Source organism: Pelobates fuscus, chromosome 13 (assembly GCF_036172605.1).
Source record: "Pelobates fuscus isolate aPelFus1 chromosome 13, aPelFus1.pri, whole genome shotgun sequence".
NCBI classification, from domain to species: domain Eukaryota; kingdom Metazoa; phylum Chordata; class Amphibia; order Anura; family Pelobatidae; genus Pelobates; species Pelobates fuscus.
In genome coordinates, this window is record NC_086329.1 from 18,288,879 (window position 1) to 18,316,302 (window position 27,424).

The 27,424-nt window shown below is 40.2% G+C and overlaps 1 protein-coding gene across 1 annotated transcript in view; it reads right to left on the reverse strand.

Moving 5' to 3' along the window:
- The window catches only part of LBHD2 (LBH domain containing 2), a 67,847-nt gene extending 40,791 nt beyond the window's left edge, over nt 1–27,056 (reverse strand). The window contains exon 1 of the mRNA XM_063439622.1: nt 27,036–27,056. The gene's annotated coding sequence lies outside the window, so the exon portion shown is untranslated. The remainder of the gene's footprint in view (nt 1–27,035) is intronic.
- Nucleotides 27,057–27,424: the final 368 nt, after the last annotated feature.

The window sequence follows — 27,424 nt, forward strand, 5'->3', positions numbered from 1 at the left end:
TTTCTAACAATATTGAATCATTTGGAAAGCTTATAAATTGAGATAAAGGTCTCTCTTCATTCAATAAATGTATTTAAATATTACCGTTAAAATTACATTTTTGTCTGGAAATATTTTCAACCCCACCCATTGTGTTTAATTCAAATTATGGAGACAATGCATTAAAAACATCCAAATTGTATTTGTAAACATTTGGGTTCTGCCCCTTGTTGGCTGCAGTTTCTCCGCAATACTTAGAAGTGATTGAGATAATTAGCCAGTCCTGGTCTTTTTAAATCCCATAAACATCTACTCAGCAAGTTAATAGAATTCTGTTATCAAAACACCTCAATTCATGAATAAAATCATGAAGCCAAACTACTAAGCAAGTTAGAAGAAGTTGACATACATACCCCTTTAGTGATTTTTGCAAATTGCTGCATCTATGACCGATTTAAGGATTATTCAAAGCACCGTTATCACTTTAAGGGTCATGGTGTCTTTATGTGCAGCTTTTTAGTAGGAAGCCCCTTTGCTGCTGGATGGAACCCCACCTATGGAAGCATCATTGGGATGCCATTAGAGTTCAGGGCTATCTGGTTTGTCCCATTACAGGGAACCGGAAACCGGTGCTCCTGGCATCACAACCACAACAGTGGGCTTGGAGAAACCGTTTAAGAGAAACCAGAACCTTGTAATACCGTAGGCTGTGTATGGATCATAACTGAGCCATATACTTGAAGAGTCCTTTTAATTCAGTGATGGGGGAAGGAGGGGGAAGTTGCCAACACACAGTTTCATCGTGGATACCAAGTAACCTAGGTATCCCTATCGATAAGAATATATAATATATAATTGATATGCGCTTTACCTCTAACAGCCTCAAGTGAAAACATTGATCCCCATAATGTCCTTTTCAAATGGGGGTTCGGGATGTACCCTTTGTTCTGGCTATTGTGATTTGTCTGAAATGACTGCATTACAAAGAATATGGTTTTCATTCTATTATTGCAAACTGCTTATTGTTTTCTAAGCATTCTAGGCAGAACAGTGTACAGCTCTAAAGTGAAGGGGATTTCTCTTATTTTCAAACGTATCCTAAACATTCTACTGTATGTGCATGACAAGAGAAACGGAATTATGTGTTCATACAAACCCACAATATTGTGTGCAATGACTTCCAATGCTGCAGATTCTCCAGAGCCAGAATCTGATAAAAGAATGAGATAACCCTTGCAATTATTTTTTCATAAGTTTCCTGTGTTTAAGATTCTTGCATAAAAATAAATTTTTTAAAAAAATAAATAAAAAATATCTGCTAAAATGCCTGTATAGCTGTAATTCTGTCTATATTGCGTAAAGGAATGGAGTAATTAATTAGGATGGAGAATAATATCAGGATTAGTAGACGTTTGTGCATGCGCATATATCCAGCACATTCTCGGTAGGTTCACCTAGTATAACAAGTTGTGCATTTATAAAGTTAAGTGTTTAAAATGTTATTTAAGGCTATATTTCATAAAAGCAGGCTACATTATGAATTTAACTCACTTCAAAAGCAAAGTCTTCATTTTGTTAAATAAACGCAGAATAACTGTGCGATAACTCTACGTGACTTAATACTGAACATACCTTCAACATTTACTGGAATGTTCATACAGCAATTGTTCCCAATCCAGTCCTTAAAGGGACATCCAACATACCTAAAGTGGTTTAGATTGCTGAAAAAGCTTAATGTATTTAGAGCATGTCCAGTTCTTTTTATTTTAGATATCAATAGAAATTAGCTCCATTATAAATTAACCCTGTTACATCTCTAGCTGTTGGTCAGAAAACACATCCTGTTTCTTCCTGATTTGGTTAGCTCAGTGGAACTAAACTCAAGAAGCAGCAATTGCCCAGAGGACCAGCCTGGCAAAGACTTCTCACTGAACTGCATTGGAAGGCTGTGATTGGTCAGTCGCAGAAAGTCTGGGTGGGGTTAGAAGGGGAGGGCTTTCAAAGACAAGAGGTATACCCCCAATGTGAAAAATGCAGAATACATGCCTGCATGGCAGCCGCATCCATAAGGCGGCACAGACTGCCACCTTAGGGCACCAGAGCAGGGTGTTGCAGTAAACCGAATTCCCTGCCTTTGGCTGGGGATTCTGATTTTTCAAATCACCTCACTCTCCCTGCAGCCAGTGAAATTGGCGGCTTTGGCTGATGATGTTTGGAGGAGGGCGTGACTTACACTGCTCTTCTCCCAGACTCCCTGATCTCCTCCTGACATCAGGAGAGGTTGGCCGACTTCACTGATGCATGTTTCAGCTCCTGGCTCCAGTTTCCGGCAAACCTCTACCGACTTTTTCCTTTCACAGGTTACGCCACAACACAGTCTTGCATTAACCAGAATGATGTGGCCGCAAACAAAAATGTTAAGGCTTTGCCTGGAGTTGTGGGAGGGGCTTGTGTGACCAATAAAGGGACTCTACCCTTTTCCTACCCTTGCATTAATGGTCTAGCGGCCTGCATGCCCCCCACCCACCCTTTATTCATTTTATTCCACCAGAGTAGGCCCACTTTTATCTACAGGCCTACTGCATCATCGTCGGTTTCCGGCACATCTCAACCGACTTTTTCCTATCACAGGTTACGTGACAACACAGTCTTGCATTAACCATAACAATGAGAGGGGGACAGAGAGGGGGAGAAAGGGAGAGGGTAGCCTTATTAGTCCAGTGATGTAGATGTAAAAAATAAAATAAAAATAAAAATACCTTTTTTATTGGACTAACCATTTTTTAACGACAAGCCTTCGGAAGAACCTCCCTTTCTCAAGTCTGAAGCATTTCTGAGCAAGACAACACATAGAATTCAAAGCCGAGTTGTGATACAGGAGTTAAAGCGACATGAGTGCAGATAAGAGACAGACACAGACAGACACCTCTTCTGTAAAATTATTAGATTTCTCCTTATACATAATAATTAAGATCACCTGTCTGGGATATTGGAAAATCATACATTCTCCAGACCTTCACCCAGAAACATATCTATGTAACAGATAAACCACTACATTAAACATTTTACACACACACACACAGTTCTAATCAGACAGACAGTCTTTATACCTCTGAATAAAACGTTTCCTCTATATATATATATATATATATATATATATATATAAAAAGGCAAAATAGATTTCAAATCTAAGAAGCCACTGGACTTTATTTTAACAAATAGAAACATACAAGTGAGTATTCTTACAAAGTAAAAATACACAACTTCCTCTAATTGAAATGTCCAAAGAGAAGATCTAGTTAATCTTAGCATAACACTAATTGCAAGGAGATCAATCCAGCAAAGGGAGAGAGTGCCAGAACAGATTAAATTATTCATTGCTCACATCCACGGACGCTGGAATTTAAAGAAATAGCAAAAACTAGCACAATCCAGAGTATTCGTTTTTATATCATATTTATTTATGCATGCAATGGATTTTGACAGACAATATAGGGGTCAGCAATATTTGCAATATATATTTTCTTCTCCCAAAAATCCATCTGCTATATCCCAAGTTATCCTGATGTTCTGCGTTGCTTAGAACTCGATATGAAATGATACAGAGTAACCATTGTCAACATTCCGACTTGTATAGACTGAATCGGCCCATACGCCAAGCTGTGGTGGTGGTTTCTTACTTTACCGCTTCCAAAAATAAACAGGTGTAGTCTAAAAGTCTATTGCTGATCAACTGTAAAAATATAAACGACAAAACCCGTCTGTAACGGGTGAACTGCAAATTCTTGAGGTAATTAATATTAAATGTCTGTACTGTTAGCAAAACATTTACACCCAAAAAATAAACAGCCAGAGTATTTACAGGATGTGGTCAGCTTCCCCTAGCTGTGTATGAAATTAGACTATTTTTGCTAACCTTGCCAAAATGATAGTGTACAGTGCTAACTTGTTAACTGTTCTCATACCAAAATATCCCAGCAACGTACGGACCAGGATGTAGAAGTGAAATCACATGACGGGTAAATAAAGGAGGGATGTTACTTCTCTAAGTTACACCACTGATCAAAACTTTGAAAAATCAGCTCACACAAATTTATTTCATGTCATACTCTTTTGTTTTAACTTTATATTAAAGATTTGGTAAGGGACATCACAATCCAGTTCAGTCAAGGCACAGCCTGGCACATAATGCAAAGTCCATTCCCTTTATTGGGGAAGTTAGAATGAGGAGTTTAGCAGAGTAAAATGGTTAAAGGTTGTGACGGACCGCCTGGCACCCTGACCGGGTGCCTCCGTCAGTCGATGCTCCTAGTGCTCACCGAGGACTCCAAGCACTCCACCAGACACCATCATCACTGTAGACTCCCACAAACCGCCACAGCTTGGTTGGGGATCTCGCCGTCCTCCACCCACCCTGAACCCAAGACCAGGATCCAGCTTCCAGTGGGTGAACCTCTCCGACTCCAGAGAGTGTAGCAGGAACAGCTCTTATAAGATCTAGTGAATAGAACCCAGGGGAGTATAATGAGTATAGCAATCCACCGTGTGAATATAGCCGTCCCCCTCGACACATGAGATGAGACTATGTTGAGGGTGAAGATGAACTGGTTTAATGGTAGCCACACTGGCCTTTTATGACAATCCCCATGCAAGGGGTACGCCCACATGGACCTTGTTGAAGACTCCAACACAAGACCAATAAGAACAGTGACCAAATGCCTGACACTCCCATAACAATCCCTGCTCCCTGCTTGGGAGATAGTTGGATCAGTAACTGTACCAACTCTAATCCAATCATCTCCAATCACAGAAAAAATACACACTCCTCTAAAACACCCCAAAAATAGATAAAATCCCACATCCCCCAATAGCTCGATCTGGGTGACCAACACATCCAAAAATCAAGTAGAGAGAAGTTTAGGCGCTCTCTATAAAACCAAAAAGTGTGTGAGGCAGCAGTGAACATCGAAAAATCACCCAGATCAGCTCAGGGGTTCAGAAATTTTATGGAATTTTTACCGACCGCAGGCATGGTCCCATTGCCGAAAATAGTTCCACAGAATCGCGGCTAACTGCCGCTGGAGGACCGACCGGAAACCACGAGGATTTCATCCTAAAAATAGTTCCAGGGCATTCGCGGTTAAGTCCCCCGAAGTCTATTCACAGCCTTAGTCCATGCAAACAAGATAGCCGCCACCTCGTGATCGTCCACAGGAATTGCGGCCACCCAGACGAACACCCAGACCACTGCATTGGAAATTGCAACAATGTATCAATAGAATCCTACAGTGCTCCCACTCACTTGTTTCCCTTGCTGCTGGGTCATGCTCCACCCTCGTTCCTCCTCCACCATCAATTGGCGGGGTGTCACAGTTCTCACCGTGCCATACAGACGGCCAGGAATGGCCTCCCCATCAGTACCCAACAGGGAATTTGATCATGGGGCTGCTATCTACCTTTGAGCCACAGCAGTTCTGATTACTTCAAATCATTCTAGTCCTGTTAATCCTGGCTTGTCTGCAGCACTGGGGGCTGAACTACGTCTATGGTCATTGCATGTGCTTCACCTGAAACAGATCAGTCATCAGCTGGGTATATAAACGGCCCCTACCTGAGAACATTATAAAGTCTCTGATCCTGCTTTATGTGTTCAGTTCCTGTTTTTAAGTCTCCTGAACTTGTAGTTCATATTGACCACGGCTTCTGACTTTGTTTATCCTGACCTCTGGCATCCTTTGACTTCGGCTATCCCTCGACTATCCTGCTGTTTGTGTCCTTGTCGGTACTGCTTTGGAATCACCTTTACTGCACAGCCCCCGGGCACAGATTCAGTCTAGGTGGCTTCTTACCTGGTCACCTTTGACGGTGTCTATCTGCACGGGTGAGCAAACATATCTGCGCTACAGACTCCAACCTCAGGACACGGGGAACACCTAATGCGCATGCGCGCCTCGCATTAAGATTTCCCCATGGGGAAAATTTGACGCTGGAGGTCGTCATGCATAGCCAAAGGTCCGTTTTAATTCCTGAAGTCCCTCTATTGGCTGTCTGGTAGACAGCCACTAGAGGAGAAGTTTACCCTGACAGGTAATTATTGTAGTTTCCCAGAACCACTGTGGGGTCAAGGGGCCTGAGACAGTGCACCCAGACTACTTTAATGAGCTGAAGTGGTCTGGGTGCCTACAGTGTCCCTTTAATCTTTCTCAATGCACCTGTCAGTCTATGTGCCTTCTATAGAAAACTAAACTGTTATGTTTCAGATAACAGCTCTTTGGAACAGAGGAGTTGAAGTATACAGCTCAAGAAGTAAGCGCATGGTTTAAGGGTCAAGGTACTGTTAAACACTCCAAGCACCATAACCACTACAGTGAGCTGTAGGGATTATGGTGTCAGGAGTTCCGGGCACTCTTCCAGTATAAGGAGAAAAAACGTTTTAGACATTTTTGACTGCCAAGCATTGAGAGCGGATTTCTTGCTCCATTACATCCAACAGATAGCAGATTTTCCTGCTTTGGCTTATCACTCTCAGCCAATAAGCCAAGCCTTGCATCAGCAGGCTTACTTATTTGTATTTGAATCTGGGACTGGGAGTATAGACAGTGTATGCAGCTGTGTAAACGCATGCAGGAAAAAGCCTTTTTAAAATATGAAACGTGGTGTGTATTATTATTATTCTGTTTTTATTTGTTACCAATAAAGTATTCTGGGTTCGCATTAATACAGGACCAGTTTCTTTTAATTCTATTTTACCTACATTTAAATGTATGTTGTTCCTGGCATTTACTTGAGAAGCACACTTTAGAATCCTTACATCTGATCCTTGGTGGGGATTGTACCATCGACACTGATGTGATTGAGCAGTTTCTCTGCTCTGGAAATGTGAGTCCAGTTTTATCACTTTTTACCAATATATGTTTTTCTAGAGAGCACTATATATTGTGCTTTTTTTGTTTTTTTTACCTATACAACTACGTTGTTGAAGATACCGTGAATAACTATTTCTCACCCCAAGACAAGGAGAAGGCAGAAAGAAGAAATAGTATAAATGGAGCAGCCCAACTCATAACGCAATCTACAATACAAACAAACCCCGAGCATGAAACGTCGGACTCTTTGAGTAAAGACGCTGGCCTAATTGGAAAAGATCTCTTGAATGAATGCTTACAAGTGCAATTAGAAAATATAAAGAAAGAGATACACCTAATGATGGGGGATTTTAAAACAGAGATAGCCAAAATAATGGGCAGAATAAATCTAATAGAAGACAAAATGGATCATATAAAACTACAACAAGGTTTAAATGAAGAAAGAATTATACAGATGGAAAAAAAAATGGCGTTAATGGAAGCCAAGATTTCGGATAATGAAGATAGAGCAAGGAGAAACAATATCAGAATAAGAGGAATCCAAGAAGAAGTTACTTCAGGAGGACTTGACGAATTTCTAAAAGAATTTTGTAAATTTTTGGGGGTCCAGCAGAACATTAGCCAATTTTGTACGGAAAGAATACATAGAATTCCAAACCCAAATAATATTCCAGTCCAGCAGCCAAGAGACGTCATTGCAGCCTTAAACTCATATAGACTTAAACAAGAAATTATGAGGGCAATGAGATCCAAGCCCCTACAGGACTCTAAATATGAATCCATCAAAATATTTAACGACCTATCTAGAAGTACCAGAATGGCTAGAAAAAATTTTACATCTTGCACTGTTAAATTGAGAGAAATGGGAATCAAGTATATTTGGTTGTTCCCAGTTGGATTAAGATTCACGTATGGAGAAAAAGTGGAAATGTTTAGAGAAGTTCAGAGTTTGCAAAAATGGATGCAGGAAACCTTTAAATAATAGTTGTAGGGGTCTACACTAGACTTCCCCCTCCCCCTCCCCATGAATAGGGGTCGGGAAGAGGTAATTCTGAGTAGCCCTATAAAGGCTTTTTTTTCTTTTCTTTTTTTTTTTTTTTTTTTCTTCTTTTTTTTTTTTTTTTTTATTTCCCCCTCTTGGGTCTTTCCCCCTCGGTCGTTTTCCCTTGAAGAGAGAGTATGATAAGTAACATTGATAAGCACTTTACACAAAGACGCGTTATGAAACAAAGAAGAAGAAAATTAGGAAAGTAGGATAGTTAATATAAATTTCTCTATAGAAATTAACACGAGGTGAATTGAACTGAGATAAAACACAATTAGAGAAATAGAAAATCATATGGTTAAATAATCCACACAAATATTAAAGAATATATAAAAAGAAAGGAAATAGAGAGGAAGAGGAGGAGTAAGATAAAGAGGGTAAGAAGGGAAGGAATATAAGATATATTTGAATATCACACAAATAAATGATAGTAGTGGGGAGCACTTAAGCACTGAAAAATAGATATTACTAGTATAATTAGAAGTGAGAAGGATAGGGAAATTAAATAATTAATAAATAGAGAGAGAGTATTACACTATGAGAAAATAATATTGGACATGAGCACTAAAGATAAATATTACAGGGGAAAAGACAGAGAAGAGAGAAGAGGAAGTCTGGTAAAGAATGTAAAGCAATTATTCTTTTCTTTTTCTTTCTTTTTTTTTTTTTTTTTTATTTTTATTTTTTTATAATATTATCTCCGCTTGAATTCAGGGTAACTCGCGGAACGCTTCCCTATATACTCGATAGAATGGTTAGTATATCCCATCACCTAACCATATAGGGTGGTTAATTTGTAAATTTCTTCCCTCCTGACATACAGGGGGAAGGAACGTAGGGATATTTATGGCTCCTATGGGAAAGGAACCATTCATTTTAGTGTTAATTGTAGGGGTGCAATGTCTTGTATGTTATGTCATTTATTGGTTGTCCAGACTGAGGGGAAAGGGGTCAGATAGAAGTAAGGTATGCTTAGAATAGCATCTCTCAATGTAAGGGGGTTAAATACACCACAGAAAAGAGTTATTCTCACCGACTTTATTAGGAAAGAGTCAATACATATATGTGGAATACAAGAGTCACACTGGCTAAAAAATGACAAGGATAGATTTAGCTCAAAAGAGTTCCCACATATTTTTAGATCCTCTATGCCCAAGAACAAGAAAAGAGGAGTAGCAATTATAATTTCCGCAAAGATAGATTTCAAGTTAATTCATCAAGTTTCGGATGACGAAGGAAGGACTCTCATAATTATTGGAGAGATAAACAATCAGAGATACACAATTGTAAATCTATATGCCCCCAATAAAGCTCCCATAAGGTTTTTAAATAAACTGGTGAATAAAGTCGAAAAAATTAAACAAGGGAAAATAATATATATGGGAGACTTCAACTGTATTCTAGACCCTGAAATGGACAGAAATAAATTAAAAACAAATGAGAACAAGAGACAGTTAGAACAGTCCTCCCAAAAATTTAACGAGGTAATTAAAAAGGCAGGTCTTATGGATACATGGCGCATATGGCATCCTATGGAAAGGGATTATACTTGTTTTTCCTTCCCGCACCAGGTATATTCAAGAATAGATTACATATTGACAGAAATAAATATTGTTAGAAGGGTCAAAAAAATTTTGATCACTAATATCCCATGGTCAGATCACAATGCTTTAATTCTGGAAATCAAAGAAGAATTTCCCAAAATTAGATCTAACTGGAGATTGAATGAAAATTTGATAAAAAAAAAACAAAATGTAGACACAATACAAAAGGCTATAGAAGATTATTTTAGAGAAAACAATAATCCTGAGACCTCACTATCTACGCTCTGGTGTGCGTTTAAATGTACAATCAGGGGAAGCTTTATAAAAATGGGCACAGAGGAAAAAAAAAGAAACTTACAAAACTTGGCACAACTTTATATAGATCATGATAGATTGGAAAAACAGAATAAAAAAAAAATATCGTTTGAAATAAGTAAAGAATTAAAAAAAATAAAGGAGAGCATTAATAATATATTGATAAATAAATCTAACCTTGCGTTAGAACGTTTAAGAAGAAACTGGTATTATAAAGGGAATAAAGCGGATAAACTACTAACAAATAGATTAAAAAAGGAAAAAACTAAAAAAATTATTTCTAAAATAAAAATAAATGGAGAAGAAGTAGTCCTGTCGCCAGAGAAGATCGGTAACGCATTTCAAAAATATTACGCAGAACTATATAATCTACCCGGGGGAAATAATGCCGATGATATTTCCAAATTCATTACAGAACTCAAACTCCCGCGTATAACAGAGGCCCAACTGGAAGTATTAAATGAACCTGTCTTACAAAATGAAGTAGAATCTGCAATTAAAAAATTAAAATCAAAAAAAGCACCAGGTCCCGACGGGTTCAGTAACTGCTTTTATAGAACCTTTAGGGGTAATATAATAGAACCTCTTACCAAACTATTTAATGACTTTATGACATACGGAAATATTCCCAGCGAATTGTTAAAAGCCCACATAGTTCCAATTCCAAAGCCTGGAAAAAATTTGGAATTAGTAATAAATTATAGACCTATTTCATTACTTAACAGCGATATTAAAATCTACTCTTCTGTTTTAGCAGACAGGTTATCTAATGTAATAACTAGTATTATCCATCAAGATCAGGTGGGCTTCATATCCAGTAGAGCCCCAACTTCTAATATTAGGAGATTGATAGATGTGGCAGATTTGGCAACCAGATATAAGATCCCCCTCCTTGCCCTGTCACTAGATGCCGAAAAGGCCTTTGACAGGGTAAGGTGGGAGTTTCTGGAGACAGCCCTGTCTGGCTTCGGATTTCAAGGTAACATCACCAGGGCTATCATGGCTTTATATACAACTCCAACGGCCAGGGTAGTGGGAAGCGGATTTTCTTCCGAATGGTTCCAGTTAACAAATGGAACTAGACAGGGTTGTCCCCTGTCCCCTCTATTATATCTGATTAGTCTTGAACCATTAGCACACAAAATCAGAGCGGATGACTCTATAAAAGGAATAGAACTAGAGAACGAATCACTAAAGCTTACAATGTATGCAGACGATGTGGTACTTACCCTGAGAAATCCCGTGAAATCCATGGAAAAGGTCATGGATTCCATAGAGGAATATTCATTCTATTCAGGATATAAATTAAATTTAAGCAAGTCTACAGCACTCTCATTCAATCTCACGTTGAATATTAAACAAAAGCTATTTGATAAATTCGGATTTAATTGTGAAAAAAAAACCATGGAAGTTTTGGGCATAGAAATTACTAATGAACCAAATAATATGATGGAACAAAATTTTTTAAGGCTAATGAAAGATACAGCTAAAACCCTGAATAATTGGAAGGGAATTGAAGTATCATGGTGGGGGAGAATAAATATTATAAAATTCTATATATACCCAAAGTGGGTGTATCTCTTTCGCATGCTACCCCTTTACTGCTCTGAAAGTTGGCTATCTTTAGCACAATCAATCATTAACAAATTTATTTGGGGTCAAAAACGTCCTAGATTAAGCAGAAACCATTCAAAATTAAAGATAAAAGCGGGTGGACTGGGAATCCCACAATTAAATCATACCTGGAGAGTATGTAACATTGCACATGCAATAATAACCCAATCCGATGTAGCAAAAGAACAAATTTGGGTTAAAATGGAACAGAGCCTACTTAATGATGAAATAAAGGAGGATATATACCCTCTTTTTTGGAAGACAGACCATAGAAAAAACCTTAGACAAGGTAATTACGATAAGGGCTTGATCCTAAACAATTTAATCCCCATATGGTACAAATTAAGAAAAGATCTAGACTTACAAGACAAACTGCTTACTAGCATTGATTTTAGACAGTTACAAAAAAATATAATGGATCTAAACATCCAGAGCTGGATCAATGCAGGAGTCAACAAAATCAACAACATAATAGATAATGGCAAGATAAAAGATTTTAATATTTTAACTGACGAATATAAGTTACAAGCCAAAGAGATATTTACCTATATGAGAATAAAGGGGTACCTTAATGAGCACTTAATAAAAAATTACTCAGCGAAACATTTAATACTGGAACAATTATTAAAAGACCATACTATTATTAAAAAGTTAGTCTCAAAGTGTTTTAAGTTAATCGAAACTGACCCGGAAGAAATTATTGGCCTAGTGATATCAAAATGGGAGAAGGAAATAGACAATAACATAAGTTACGAGGACTGGATAAAAGCACTGAACTTGACCATAAAGAATGTACACTGTCTGAACTTAGTGGAACTCCAATATAAAATCATGAATAGATGGTATTTAACGCCAGATAAACTTGCTAAAATGTACCCGGATGCATCGGATAAATGCTGGCGCTGCGGGGAACATAAGGCAGGAATGCTACATATATGGTGGGAATGTGGTGAGATAAAAAGTTTTTGGGATATTGTAACTAAGAATATTGAATCATGGACAGGAATTAAGGTCGATAAGAAACCACAGTTTTTTCTGTTACAACTACATATGTCTCAGAATCTAGACCAATATGTTGTCCTGATAATCCATACACTGTTAGCAGTCAAAATATCAATTGCTAGGAAATGGAAAGCTAGAGAAATCCCAATATGGGAGGAAGTAAAATCACAATTAATCTATCAGTTGAAAATGGAGATAGGGATAGTTAAAGAACCAAGTACTCTGAAAAATTGGCTAGATATCATACAGGAAAATTAGTTTATAGAACCCTGCTTACATTTGATACAAAGATAGCTAGATGCTATAATAGGAATGTAAAATTACTTAAGTAAAATCTAATCTGACTCAAGTTAGACCCCAGTCTGGACTTTTTGTTTATTTTTGTTATTGTATAGTTAATGTTTTGTATGTCTGATATGTATACACTTGAATTTTTATATCACGTAAATGCAATATGAGAAAATGGAAATGCATAAAAGGCTGTATATGTTTTATATAATAAGAAAAAAAATAAAATATTAAACAAGTAAAAAAAAGAAGATACCGTGAATAGGATATATCCATTAGAATAGTAGAGATTTTTTTTAACCCCTTCTGCAGCACGGGGAGGGAGGCACTATAGCCACTTTGCTTCCTAACACTATAGTTTCCCTTTAAGGTTTGAGAGGGATTAAGATCATAGTTGGACTAAAACTGTTCAGTGTTAAGATAATTTATAGAGATCAAGAATGGTCAGACAAGCCAATGTCAGAAAACTTAATAAGTAATATAAACACACTCTTGGGTAAACAGTAACCATGACAGCAGGGCCGATCCTGGGGTCACTGATGCCTGGGTGCAAGAATATTTTCGGCACCCGCTGTGGGTATGGCTAGATTGCCATTTCCTCCCCTTTACAAACATAACACCTCTAACCACAACCATTTCCTATGGAAACCACTCCACGCCCAAACCAGGTCACATGTCCTACAGTGCCAGCTTTGCCCCCAAAAAGCTGATTAGTGCCATATTTGTGCCCAGCTTCCCAGTGCCACCTCTGTCCCCATATAGCTTCCAAGTGCCATCATTGTCCCAATATAGCTAATTAGTACCATCTTAGTCTCAATATCTTTGTGCCCATCATATCAGTGCCACTTGTGTGCCCAAATCGCTGACCAGTGTCATTGTTGTCCCAAAATTGCTAATCAGTGATATTTCTTTTCCACAAAAAAAGCTTGTCAGCTGGTAGTGTTTTTGTATGAACTGTGTGTAAGCTGGGTGTATTTTGCAGAGAGTCAATGTATTTGCAATGGAGAAATGTATTTACAGATGTGTGTGGATTCAAAATAATATTCATGTATAATATTAATGAATTATTCTTGTGAATTCAAATGAATATTTGTGTATAAATACAGATGCAGTTATTGAATATTTGTAAAAAATAAGTTAGTAAGTGCAAGAATGTATTTGTAAGACGTGTGTATGTTTGTATGCATAAGTGTCCTTCACTAGACATTACTGTGTGTGCATGCATTGTTGTGTTAAGCAGTATGTTTTTTCTAAATGTCCCGATGTGACTTCTCACCATTGTCCTCCACTTTAGGCTCTATCCCATCCCCAGGGGCGTTGCTATGTGGACCAGGGACTTTAACCCAAAAATAAATTTGATAAACCCTCCTATAGTTGACATTAAGCTTGTCCAATATCCACCTCAGCTGTACTGTAAAAAATAAAACAAATTGATTAAATGCTGCCCCCTACTTCTCACCACAAGCATCCACACCAAAACACAACCACATCCATTATGCTATACAGTGTCTGTAGTGTCTGAGAGTGTCCTGGGGATGCAGTGTGTGTCTAGTCTGTGCAGGGAATGCAGTGTGACTGTGTGTGTGCAGGGTATGTCTGTTTGTAGGGGATGTAGTGTGTTTTACATTTTTAAAATGTAAAAAGTACCCATAATAATTTTTTATGTTTTCAAGAATATTCATTGCACAAATATGCTGGTCCCGCCCACCAGCCGGGGAGACCTAATGCGCATGCGCATGCGCGGCAATGACCCATAGGAAAGCATTGAAAATGCATTTCAATGCTTTCCTATGGGGAAATGAGAGACGCTGGAGGTCCTCACACAGCGTGAGGACGTCCAGCGACGCTCTAGCACAGGTTTCCTGAGCTAGAAACCGGGAAGTGCCCTCTAGTGGCTGCCTGATAGACAGTCACTAGAGGTGGAGTTAACACTGCAAGGTAATTATTGCAGTTTATAAAAAACTGCAATAATTACACTTGCAGGGTTAAGAGTAGTTGGAGTGTGCTCCCAGACCACTCCAATGGGCATAAGTGGTCTGGGTGCCTGGAGTGTCCCTTTAATTACTGTTGCTGGCTGGCTGCTGTGGCTGGTTGGCAGGCAGGCTGGCAACTGTGGCTGGTCTCTTTCTTCTGCCAGCAGGCATCTATTTCTAACCCCTTTGTGTGTCTCTTTTTCCCCCCTCCCTTTTGTGTGTCTCTCTCCCCAGCCATTCTGTGTGTTTGTTCATCCCCACAGTCATTCTGTGTGCCTCTTTGTATATCTTTTTCTCCCCAACTCCTTTGTGTGTCTTTTTCCTCTTTCCCAGCCCATCCATGTGTGTCTTTGTCCCATCTCAGCCCATCCGTGTGTGTCTTTGTCCCATCTCAGCCCATCAGTGTGCCTTTTCCCCCCAGCATCTCTGTGTCTCTTTAGCCCTCTCCCCCGCTGTGCCCTTTTTAGACCGTCTCCCCTCCTGTGCCCTCTTTAGCCCTATCCCCTTCTGTGCCATATGTAGCCTCTCCCCCCTCCTGTGCACTCTTTAGCCCTCTCCCCTCCTGTGCCCTTATATAGCCCCTCCCAATCTTGTGCCCTGTCTAGCCACCTCCCTTAATCTGCACTCATTGACCCCCTCCCCTCCTGTGCCCTTTTTAGCCCCTCCCCTTCTGTGCCCTCTTGTCCCTCTCCTCCGTTTGCCCTCTTAAGCCCCTATCCCCTCCTGTGCCCTCTTTAGCCCCTCCTCCATTATGTAGCCCTTTACCCTTCTGTACCCTCTTTAGCCCCTCCCCTTCCTGTGTGTACTCACCTTCCAGCCCAGCCAGCCTTGCATGAGCTCTATGGGCCTTCAGGCAGGAGGCAGAGCTTAAAACTAAGGGCGGGGCCTAACGCTGTGATGCGCCTCTACTCACAGGAGCATCTGGGCGCTGTCCACAACAGGGCAAGCAGAAAGTGTATGTATATATACATACACACACACACACACACACACACACCTTATACCGAGTTGTGATTGAATACAGAGGGCCATGTTGTCACACATGTGTACACATCATCGAAAAATGCCACAGACTGACATTATAAAAGGAGACCAATGTAAGGGTTCCATGCTATATATGATGTCATAATGAGGCACCAGGAAGCTAGGGATGAGTGGATGTGCATCAGAACACAGACAAGACTGGTGATAGACATCCAATATGCACAGAACTGACATAGGCCAGCCAAAAACTCCTGTTCTGCGCTAGCTAATGACACTGCCGGGGGTGTAACAAAGGGATTCAGCTCTTTATGTGCATCATTAAACGTTACACATACAGACCAATCACCACGGTCACTATATTGGTAATGTGGTGGAATCTCGGTAAAAATAAATTTAGTAGGCCGAGATTACCACGTGGCATGTGTACGTGCATATGCTGACGTATCGATCAGTTGGTTGCACGAGGCAAGATACGATCAGTAGTGTACGGAGCATGTGCAAGAATACAGGATATAGTATTCCCCTCCTCCATTGTGCTGGACAGGCCATGTGGTCAAGCAGGAAGTTAATTCTTATTTGTGTTGATTGGTTAAGAGAATGTGCGGGTGGAGCTTAATATGGGAGGAGTTATGTGCCTATATAAGGAGCCTGCACTATTGTCCGGGGCTCAGAACTTGTTGTATTTTGGTGACACTAGTCCCTCTGAGTCCCGATCGGTGATCCAATAAAGAATCTCTTCCTTCCTGAAGAAACCTGTGTCCATCTCTCTGTGCTTCGCTTCCGTCAGTTTCTCCGGTATCAGTAACTACTTCAATAAGGGACTAAGTTTCTGTTTAAGATACGTAGATCAGTGTAACGGTTTAAGAATTAATTTCTTATATGGAAGTTCTTTACAATATATATAAAAAAAAATAAAAATAAAAAATCTTTAAAACCAAAAACTCCTTTCTCCGGTATAAAATCATTGTTCCCTCTCTCCATCAAAAGACAGATATATTTAAGGGAAGAGAATCATGCAAATCCGGTAAGGAAATTTTTGTAAAAAATGGCAGTTTATTGGCATGATTCAGATAAAGTGGATTTGTAATGACTATACGGATGTTTTTAAAAATCTCTAGGCACTAGAACAATGAAATGTTGCAGTTATGACCAGGATCACAATGTTCTTGCACAAATATTACAATTCAGAAACCCAGGTTTGGAAATCGCATCAGATGAATTTAGCGAGGTTATCTTATCTGCCACAGTTTGTGAACCCTTTTCTGTGCGTTTAATATCTTGTTCCATTATTTGAATGTACTTATTAACAAGCAGAGCGCATTAAGATTTGCCATCCACCTCCCAGTTCTTACAGAACAATACGCGGCATTCCGTGTAATTAGTCACATAATAGCTTAGATCAAGCACTAGGCACTCGCTCTTCAATGCGTAGAATAATGAAGAGTGCGAACAATAACAAAAAAAAGCTTACAAGCTAAGTAAATTTCATGCAGCCTTTCCATAATGGAAACACGGTACATTATGCAGCAATGTGTTCAAGGCCAGATCGGAATCACGACATCAAAATAATCCGATTACATAAAAATGATGGACAGGGGAGGATAAATGCGTCGGCAGAACTGTGAGGGCTTTCGATTAGCCACCTGCTATCCTAGTATGCCCTTAAAATCAGGGCCGGACTGGCCAACCGGGATACTGGAAAACTTCCCGGTGCCAGGGAAAGAGCATTAATACTTTTAACTAAGGTCATTTGGTAATTTCCTCTTCAGGCTGTGAGAGTCCGAGGGAATTATGGAGGGAGGGACTTGAGGATGCTGCGGCCGGAGGGAGCACTGTAGGGAGGGAGCTTTGTGGCACCAAAGCTCCACCCCCGATTTCAAGTTGCTGACTTCAGGGCAGGAAATTAAGTTCTCACCTCCCATGGCTTCCACAGCAGAAGCCTGCAATGCCAGGTAGGCTTCAAATATACTGCAGCTAGTGAGCATGTATGTGTGTGTGTGTGTGTCAGTGAGCATGTCTGTATTAAGCATGTGTGTCAGTGAGCATGTCTGTATGTGTCAGTGAGCAGGTCTGTAGTAAGCATGTATGTATTAAGCATATGTGTCAGTGAGCATGTATGTATTAAGCATGTGTGTGTGTGTGCGCGCGCCAGTGAGCATGTGTATAGTAAGCATGTATGTGTGTGTGTCAGTGAGTTTGTCTGTAGTAAGCTTGTGTGTGTCAGTGAGAGTTTGTCTGTACTACGTTTGTATGCAACGGTAAGCTTGTCTGTCTTTGTCAATGAGATTGCCTGTCTGTGAGCCTTTGAACTTGTATCAGTGAGATTGTCTGTGCCTGCATAATTATTATTATTTATTTTTTACCCTGAAAGGACTAATATTTATAATTAAAAAAGGAACATACCAAAAGAGAGAGTGTATAATATATATATATATTATAATGTATAATATGTATTCTCCATTCCTCTCGCCCCACCACTTGCCCACTTGATCCTGTCCCATCTCACCTCATCAGATCTCTCTCCCCTTGTCTTGTGCCTATCCTAACATACATCTTTAACTGCTCTCTCTCTTCTGGCACTGTTCCTGCTGACCTTAAACATGCCACTGTAATCTCCCCGTACCCTCCGCTCTGCCCGCGACCACCTCCTGACCGCTGCTCGCACCCGTACGGCCAACTCGCGCTTGCAGGACCTTTAACGGGCGGCTCCTCTCCTATGGAATAACTTGCCTACTGCCATCAGACTCTCCCCTAGTCTTCAATCATTTAAGAAGGGCCTTAAACCCCATCTCTTCAGGAAAGCGTATGGCCTCCCAGAGTAATCTCTCCCTTACATACCTGTCTCTTGCTCTCCTATGGGATAGTGCTTTGCTCTCTCCTCCAGCTCTGCTTCACTCCTACTTGATATTTCCTATCCTAATGTTTCTAATACCCCACCTCCTATAGACTGTAAGCTCATTTGAGCAGGGTCCTCTTCAACCTATTATTCCTGTAAGTTTTCTTGTAATTGTCTTATTTATTGGTACATCCCCCCTCTCAAAATATTGTAAAGCGCTACGGAATCTGTTGGCGCTATATAAATGGCAATAATAATAATAATAATATATATATACACACACACACACCCCTTTTAGTGATCATGTTAGATATCTCTTTCTAACATTTAAAATATTGCTACCCCAGATTGAGTAAATCTAATTCATAAAAACACACACACACACACACACACGCACACACACACACACAATGCCTTATAGGGCTGCTTTGCATTCCCAGGCCGGCCCTGCTTAAAATTACACAGGCTTTAAACCTGGGTTCCCATCCTCGTCGCCTATAGGCACGCCAAGATTTAGGAGTTTCCCAATTTGGTTTGAGTAGGGAAATTTACAAAACCTAGAGGACATCTGTCTATGGGGGATTCTGGTAGAGTATCTGATCCCAAACTTCACGTTAGAAGAAGGTATATCTTCAAAGAGCTTGTGCTTGCAAAAGCTGCAATACTTTACTTTTTGTCCTTGGAAGAGATGCTCAAACTTTTCACAGAGAAATAACCTCCAATGCTTCCTCCGTGTGTGCACAGCTCACTGTTCAGAATGAATGCTGATCGGAGGTCTGAGAGGCAGCATGTGGGGAGGGGGGGGGGGGGGGGGAGATGGCGCACTCAAGGAGAGCACGTCTGACACTTCCTTTAGCTCAAGGGAGCTAACAGAAGCTGGACTAAAACATCTCTGACTATTTGATTGACAGCCAGCAGGTAATTCATTATTTAATTATAAAATGTGACCATTTTTTGACATTTATTTTTAGGAAAAGGGGGGAAATCCAGATGCTGAAATACAAAATATGGGCAAAATTAAATGCAGTCATTTTTTTTTTTGTACGATGAATGAATTACAATATTGTGCAACTGGTCATAATTAGGAAATTCCCACTGCAAGGCATATTCTGGTCAATTGAAAATAAAAATTAAATAAATTAATATTGACTATGTTAATAAAAAAAATAATATATATATATATAAACAAAATGTTCAGAGTCTGGCACTCTACCTTTAAGTAGATCCAAAGGGGAAAAAAGCCTCGGTGCTGCAAAGCGTAAATATATATCCAGGAAAAGAGTAGAGCACTCCAGAGGACTTGTTTAAAGTAGTTTACTCCGTGAAAAAAAAAATCGACGTTTCGACCCTCAGGTCTTTATCAAGAAGATCTTGATAAAGACCTGAGGGTCGAAACGTCGATTTTTTCACGGAATAAACTACTTTAACCCCTTAAGGACACATGACATGTGTGACATGTCATGATTCCCTTTTATTCCAGAAGTTTGGTCCTTAAGGGGTTAAACAAGTCCTCTGGAGTGCTCTACTCTTTTCCTGGATAGATAGAGATATATATATATATATATATATATATATATATATATATATATATATATATATATATCTCACAAATTGTCCTCTTATATTATACATTTCACGCCAACATATAAATGTAAATATACATGTGGTGTAATTAGATTTTAAAAAGCAGGTTCATTGGGAGAAGGAGCTTTCATATAAATGGTTACTCTGGGATAAAGTTCTAAAAATGGATAACCAATAGGAACATCCAATTAGTTTCCATGGTAACTGAACAGTGTTCACAACTTTGCCCCACAATGGTCCTTTAGAAATCACCCCATTGCAAATCTAATATAAGTTGGGGAGAATTCTGGGATCGGTCTAAATCAGGGGTGGGGAACCTTCGGCCCTCCAGATGTTCTGCACTACCTTTATCATAATGCTGTCAAAGCATCAAGGGAGATGTAGTCCACAACATCTGGAGGGCCGAAGGTTCCCCACCCCTGGTGCAAATAGACTCACACTGGCACCATAATCACTAGATTCCACTGTAGTGGTTATGGTACTTAGAGGGTCTCTTTAAGGATTTCTTTATGGAAGATATCTAAAACGGGTGAGAAATAAACCAATTTTAGATCACTTTATTCTGCTGCGGTTCTCGATTCTGGAAGACAAAGTCGCAATGTGAGAACTAAATGTTTCATGGCGAATCAGTATATACCCTGCTGAAGGCAGTACTACTCCTAGCTGTGATAGGAGCACTCGGGGGCTGTGACCCCCCGAGATGGGGGAGTGGCTTCAGCAGATTCCAGGTAGGACATCTGAGATCGCTGTACATTAGAGTGCAATTCTAGGAACAGCTAAGATACTGCGCAAAACCCTCAGACTCCCAGGCCTCTGGTAGAGGACATGACAATGAGGAATATAAAAAAAAAAGTGTGTGTGATTTCCAGGATATTTTATAAGTTCCCCCCAATAACACTCACTAAACAGGAGCCCAATCCTCGAAAGTCGCCATTCCCCCCCATCATGCCAAAACACTGACTCTATTGCTCATTAGCACACTGTTAAATCAACTGCACTTTCCTTTGGTGTAGTTGCTGTGATGCAAATCAGGTGACCTGACTAATATATTTTTTATGCCAAGAACTGATTGACAAGCGAGGGGGAAGGACCATATTTTTACGTAGCATTTCATAAACACCATGTTTAAATAAAAAAGTTTTTTTTTTTTTTCCTTTCTTCAGAGCAGGGTTTAGTTTGCCCTTGACAGATACAATAAGTGTTTTGTGAATGAGAGGGTGTTTTGCAGACGGAGTTACCAGGAGAAGACAGGGATGACAGAAGGGTTTTCAGATGTGACAGTCATGGGAACGTTAAACATGACTTTGGAAGAACAGAGCCCATATGGACAAGCCTTGCAGAACGATGGCAAATAAAGATTCTGCACGACTCTAGAACAATTTTGTAAAGTACTCTCAATCTTATTAGAAATCAGATCCATCTATATCAAAAAAACTATAGAAGTCACACACTGATTTAGGAAACATTTAAGCCCTTAAAGGGTGCCCAAAGCATGGTACTAAATATTTAATATTCAGTTATTTACATGTTTGTAACAATTATAAGGGAGATTCAGAGAATATATTAAATCCCAATAATCCCATTGGTTACACAGGTATGTTTCCAATGATTAAGATGAAACTCCGAGCACCAAACTATTAGGGACATGTATCAACATAAACGGCTACTATTTGTGGGTGCAAAGTGCTAAATACGAGGAGACATTTTATTGGTTTCCATGGTGATTGGGCTTTATTTAGCACTTTGCGCCGGAATAGCACCTGCTTTGCCTTGGTAAATCTTGCTTTATGTTCATGCAGAGGTTAGAATTAAAAGAGATGCTCGGTTACTGTACTCTGTCTATGCACATAGTGTCTTTATATGATTTATGACTGTGGAGCTCTGTGATACACTTCCTATTATTAGCAGCATTTTTTGTAACGCTAACATATTCCGCACTGCTTTACAATTATACATTCATATAGTGTAAAGCGCTACGGAATCTGTTGGCGCTATATAAATGCCGATAATAATAATAATCAATTATGGAAATCGAAAACAGCAAAGTATTTGGTACATCATATAATTTCAATCAATACTGCTCAAAGTTACACCTTGCAAGTAACTGTTTGTTTTAGTGCTTGGGAGCTCTGTGATGAGCTCATATCACTACACATTGCAGTGTGTAAGATTGTTATGGGATGTCATCATATTTCACACTGCGTGAGATTAGGGAGATCTGTGATGCCGTCATACATCTTAAATTACAGTGCGCACGATTGTTAGCGAGCTCTGTAATACATCACAGTACGCAAGATTGCTAGGAAGCTCTGTGATACCATCATACATCACAGTGATTAAGATCACCGGGGAGCTCTGTGATACACCCACACCACCTTAAATTAGTGTGTAATATTGTTATGGAGCGCTGTGATACACCCACATCACCTTATATTACAGTGTGTAATATTGTTATGGAGCTCTGTGATACACCCACACCACCTTAAATTACAGTGTGTAATATTGTTATGGAGCTCTGTGATACACCCACATCACCTTATATTACAGTGTGTAATATTGTTATGGAGCTCTGTGATACACCCCTACCACCTTAAATTACAGTGTGCAAGATTGTTATGGAGCTCTGTGATACACCCACATCACCTTATATTACAGTGTGTAATATTGTTATGGAGCTCTGTGATACACCCACACCACCTTAAATTACAGTGTGTAATATTGTTATGGAGCTCTGTGATACACCCACAACACCTTATATTACAGTGTGCAAGATTGTTATGGAGCTCTGTGATACACCCCAACCACCTTATATTACAGTGTGTAATATTGTTATGGAGCTCTGTGATGCACCCCAACCACCTTATATTACAGTGTGTAATATTGTTATGGAGCTCTGTGATGCACCCCAACCACCTTATATTACAGTGTGTAATATTGTTATGGAGCTCTGTGATACACCCCAACCACCTTATATTACAGTGTGTAATATTGTTATGGAGCTCTGTGATGCACCCCAACCACCTTATATTACAGTGTGTAATATTGTTATGGAGCTCTGTGATACACCCACACCACCTTAAATTACAATGTGTAATATTGTTATGGAGCTCTGTGATGCACCCCAACCACCTTATATTACAGCGTGCAAGACTGTTATGGAGCTCTGTGATGCACCCCTACCACCTTAAATTACAGTGTGTAATATTGTTATGGAGCTCTGTGATACACCCCTACCACCTTAAATTACAGTGTGTAATATTGTTATGGAGCTCTGTGATACACCCACACCACCTTAAATTACAGTGTGTAATATTGTTATGGAGCTCTGTGATACACCCACACCACCTTATATTACAGTGTGCACGATCACTGGGAGGCTCTGTAATGCACTTCCATCACTATAAACCTCTAGAAAAGACCTAATATGATGGACATAAAACATTAGTATTTTTATAAGTATATTGTCTGCAAAATATATTATTAACCTCCAAAATATACCATTAACCAGCTGCAACAATACTTCAAGTAATGGTAGATCTTTTGTTTCCCTACAGAGGGCGCTCTACAAGCCCATACAGTCACTAATAGCACGCCCCCTAGCTGCACATTTTATCATTGCTATTGTTTCGCCACTGGGACTCCCTGCAAATAAGGTGTGCTATATGTTTAACCCTCTCCCGTCCATAAATTACTGAGATATTACAAAAATCAAGCCCCTTGCTAGATCAGAACAATAAATATCAAAAATACAGATTACATGCAGGTTATAAAAGCAGGCACTCACCTGATTTAATTAACCCCATCACCTCTGAATGGAACAGAGCCCTGTAGAACTGCTACGGAATGGATCAGAGCCCTGTAGAACTGCTACTGAATGGATCAGAGCCCTGTAGAACTCCTAGTGAATGGAACAGAGCCCTGTAGAACTGCTACAGGAGCAACTGATATTTAGTTGCAAACAATAAACCAATTCTCTGCATGCACTCCAGCAAAATGCTAGGATTTCTTTTTTTCCCTTCCAAAATGCAAGTTATATTGAACTCTACCGAAAACTGGAAGAACCAGCCTTCAAGTTGCCTACAGAAAGGAAAGTGATCTTCTAGTCAAACTTCTTTTATTTTTAACTCCCATTTCCTTCCTTCCTCTTCAAACTCAAGCAGTGAAAAGAAAAAACACACAGAGAGAGAGAGAGAGAGAGAAGCTAAAAGCATGCACATCTCACAGCCTCCCTCTTATCCACACATCTATTTGGCATGTGGGTTCTTTAAATACACACCCAGGGTAGATGCTCAGAATGACTGTGAAAAGTGCTGAAGGGCTCACCTTGAATGAGGTCCTGGAGGAGCTGCTGCTGGTGATCACTGGTGCAATTGTTGGTGATCTGTGAATCCTGAGCTGCTGGTGATTAGAGAAAGTCCTGGTGATCACTGGACTTGCTGGTGATTAATGGCTCCTCTGTAAATCTGCTGGTGATCTCAAGGTCCTGAAACTGCTACTAATCACAGTGTGTTGCTGGTCCCTGAATCAGTGGCTGGGAGACATCCCTCTGTGCCTTGTGCTTGCTTGTTCCAGTGACTGCAAGGGTGGTGTGCAAGGCTAAGTGACTGTGTGTATGTGCACAGATACAGGAATGCAAGAGATACAGTGAGGTGCAAGCTCTCTAGTACAGGCAGAGGGAGCCTGTGTGCCTTGATTGCTGAGAATGCACACAGTTGACACAGAACAGGGAACCTGCCACCAGCAGGGGAGGTGCTACTAAAGGGGTTCCTTGGAGAGCATCATTCTGGGTCACAGGGTGGGCTGACAGCTATCTGAGTGAGTGAGGGGCAGATTAATCAGAATGGCCCAGATTGCCTCAATCCATAAATGGCACATCTATGTCTGCCTCTAAAAAATGAGGAGGGGGGACTCAAAGTCTGTATTATAAAGATATTACATTATAAAGATGTAAGGCGTTGGTGTCCCCATTGGAGGATTAACATGTGGGTGTTAATTGGCTGCAATGAATTATAACTGCTTAGTCTCTTTTGCACTCGCATTCTTTCCAACACTGAGTCTCTGCAAAAACTCTCACATACTCCGATACGATGGGGGTTTATTCGCTAAACAGTGAGCTGAAAGCGAGAGGAAAACCAAATTAGGAAATTCAGACTAAAATATCCAATCTGTAACTATGGCAACGCATGAGAAATGTTTCTAATCTGCTATTAAAATACTGCTACTAAATCTTACTAAATTTTGCAATGTGGTTTTTCAGTACTTTTTAGTAAATATCCTGTTATCCAAAAAACGTCTGGAGAAAATTTACATGTGAGCATATTTTTTGTTTGCATATGTTAGTGCTTTATTTATGTTATGCACTAAAAATTCGGGTAATTTCCAGCCTCGAGTGACCCTTTAAGTGCAGTGAATCTGGGGTACCTAACCGCACCACGGCTAGCATGCCCCATTTTTAAATAGATCAGCCCCTTTTTTAGGGTAGGACAGCTTATTACAGGGGTAGGTAACCTTCAGCACTCCAGATATTGAAGACTACATGTTTCTTGCTATTCTGCAAGCATTATGGCTGTAATAGCATTATGGGAGACAGGGGCGGACTGACAACTCATGGGGCCCTCGGGCAATAGGAGATCATGGGGCCCCCGTGTACCCACCAACCTGCAAGAGACACAAATTCACATCACTAACAGATGCATGTGTTAAAGAAAGAGTTGTAATGGGGGGTTAATGGGGGGGGGGGGGGGGGAGAGGCTTCAGTAGGGGACAGGAGTTGTAGTGTGTGGGAAGATAAGGGCTCTAATGGCCAACAGGGGCTCTAATGGGTGGAAAGGCGCTGTAGATGGGGTATAGGGGTTCTAATTGCAGATAGAGAATGTAGTGTTGGGTGGTTGTGGGGGACAGGGGCTGTAGTGGGGTAGTTTTTAGGTCCCCAGCCCCCCTTTCCTACCATTAAAAAGTTATTTTATTCACGGTTTTGACCTAAATTAGAGTGGGTGCTGGTGCAATATTTTTTTTCGGTCCACCTATCATAAGGATGGAAAAAAAGGTAGATCCCCATCTTTCATACAACTACCATAATACTTTGCCAGATGGGTATCTACCATTTTCCAATCCTTGCAGGGTTGAACTTAGCCCCGAGCAGTGTTTGTATGTTTGACTGTAAGCATGTTTTGAATGGAGTGTGTGTGAATGTACGGGTGTATTTGTGTGTACTGTTTGCCTTTGAATGTAGGGGTGTGTCTGTATGTAGTGTTGATATTTAAATGCAGGGGTGTATTTACTTGTACAGATACATACACACTCACCAACACATATACAGATACACAGACACACACATTGACATACAAATTTACAGACACACTAACACACATACAGATACACAGATACACAGACACACAGTAACATGCATAAAGACACACAAACACACACACACACACACATACACAAACACAACAATACGGATACACAGACACACTAACATACATGCAGATACACAGACACATACTAACACATACAGATATACACACACTAACATACATACATACAGATACAGACACACTAACACACATACAGATATACACGCACTATCATACATACAGATACACAGACACACACTAACATACATACAGATATACACACACTAACATACATGCAGATACACAGACACACACTAAAATACATGCAGATACACAGACACACACTAACACATACACACTAACATACATACAGATATACACACACTATCATACATACAGATACACACTAACATACATGCAGATAAACAGACACACACTAAAATACATGCTGATACACAGACACACACACACATATATACAAACACTAACATACATACAGACTCACACTAACACATACACACTAACATACATACAGATACAGACACACACTAAGACACACATGCAGATACACAGACACACTATAACACATACAGATAACATGCATACACAGATCACATTACATATTTTAACCACCCCCCTGCTTACATACCTTTTTGGTTCAGGAGGGTGGCATCTGGCTGAGTGTGATGGGAGTCTGGCTCCCTCCTCTCTCAGCTTGTTGGTAAGTAACTCCATGCATCGCGGCATTACACAGGGCTCCTAATCATAAGCATTGCGGGTGGCCCGTGCAGGCGGCACACGTCGATGGGCATGCGTGACGTCGACATTGCGCGCCCACGCTCACAGGGATGAAATTCCCCTCTGCTCCCTCGGATCCTAGCTTCACCTCTGGTAAGCACTGCAGGGCCCGAGGGAGGCGCTGAACTCAAGCTGTTGGCGCAAATTTTGTTGTGTGTCTGTGTCAAAGACACATACAAAGTGGCTGGGTGGCGGGCCCCCTACCTCGGCCAGTCCGCCCCTTATGGGAGATGTAGTGCA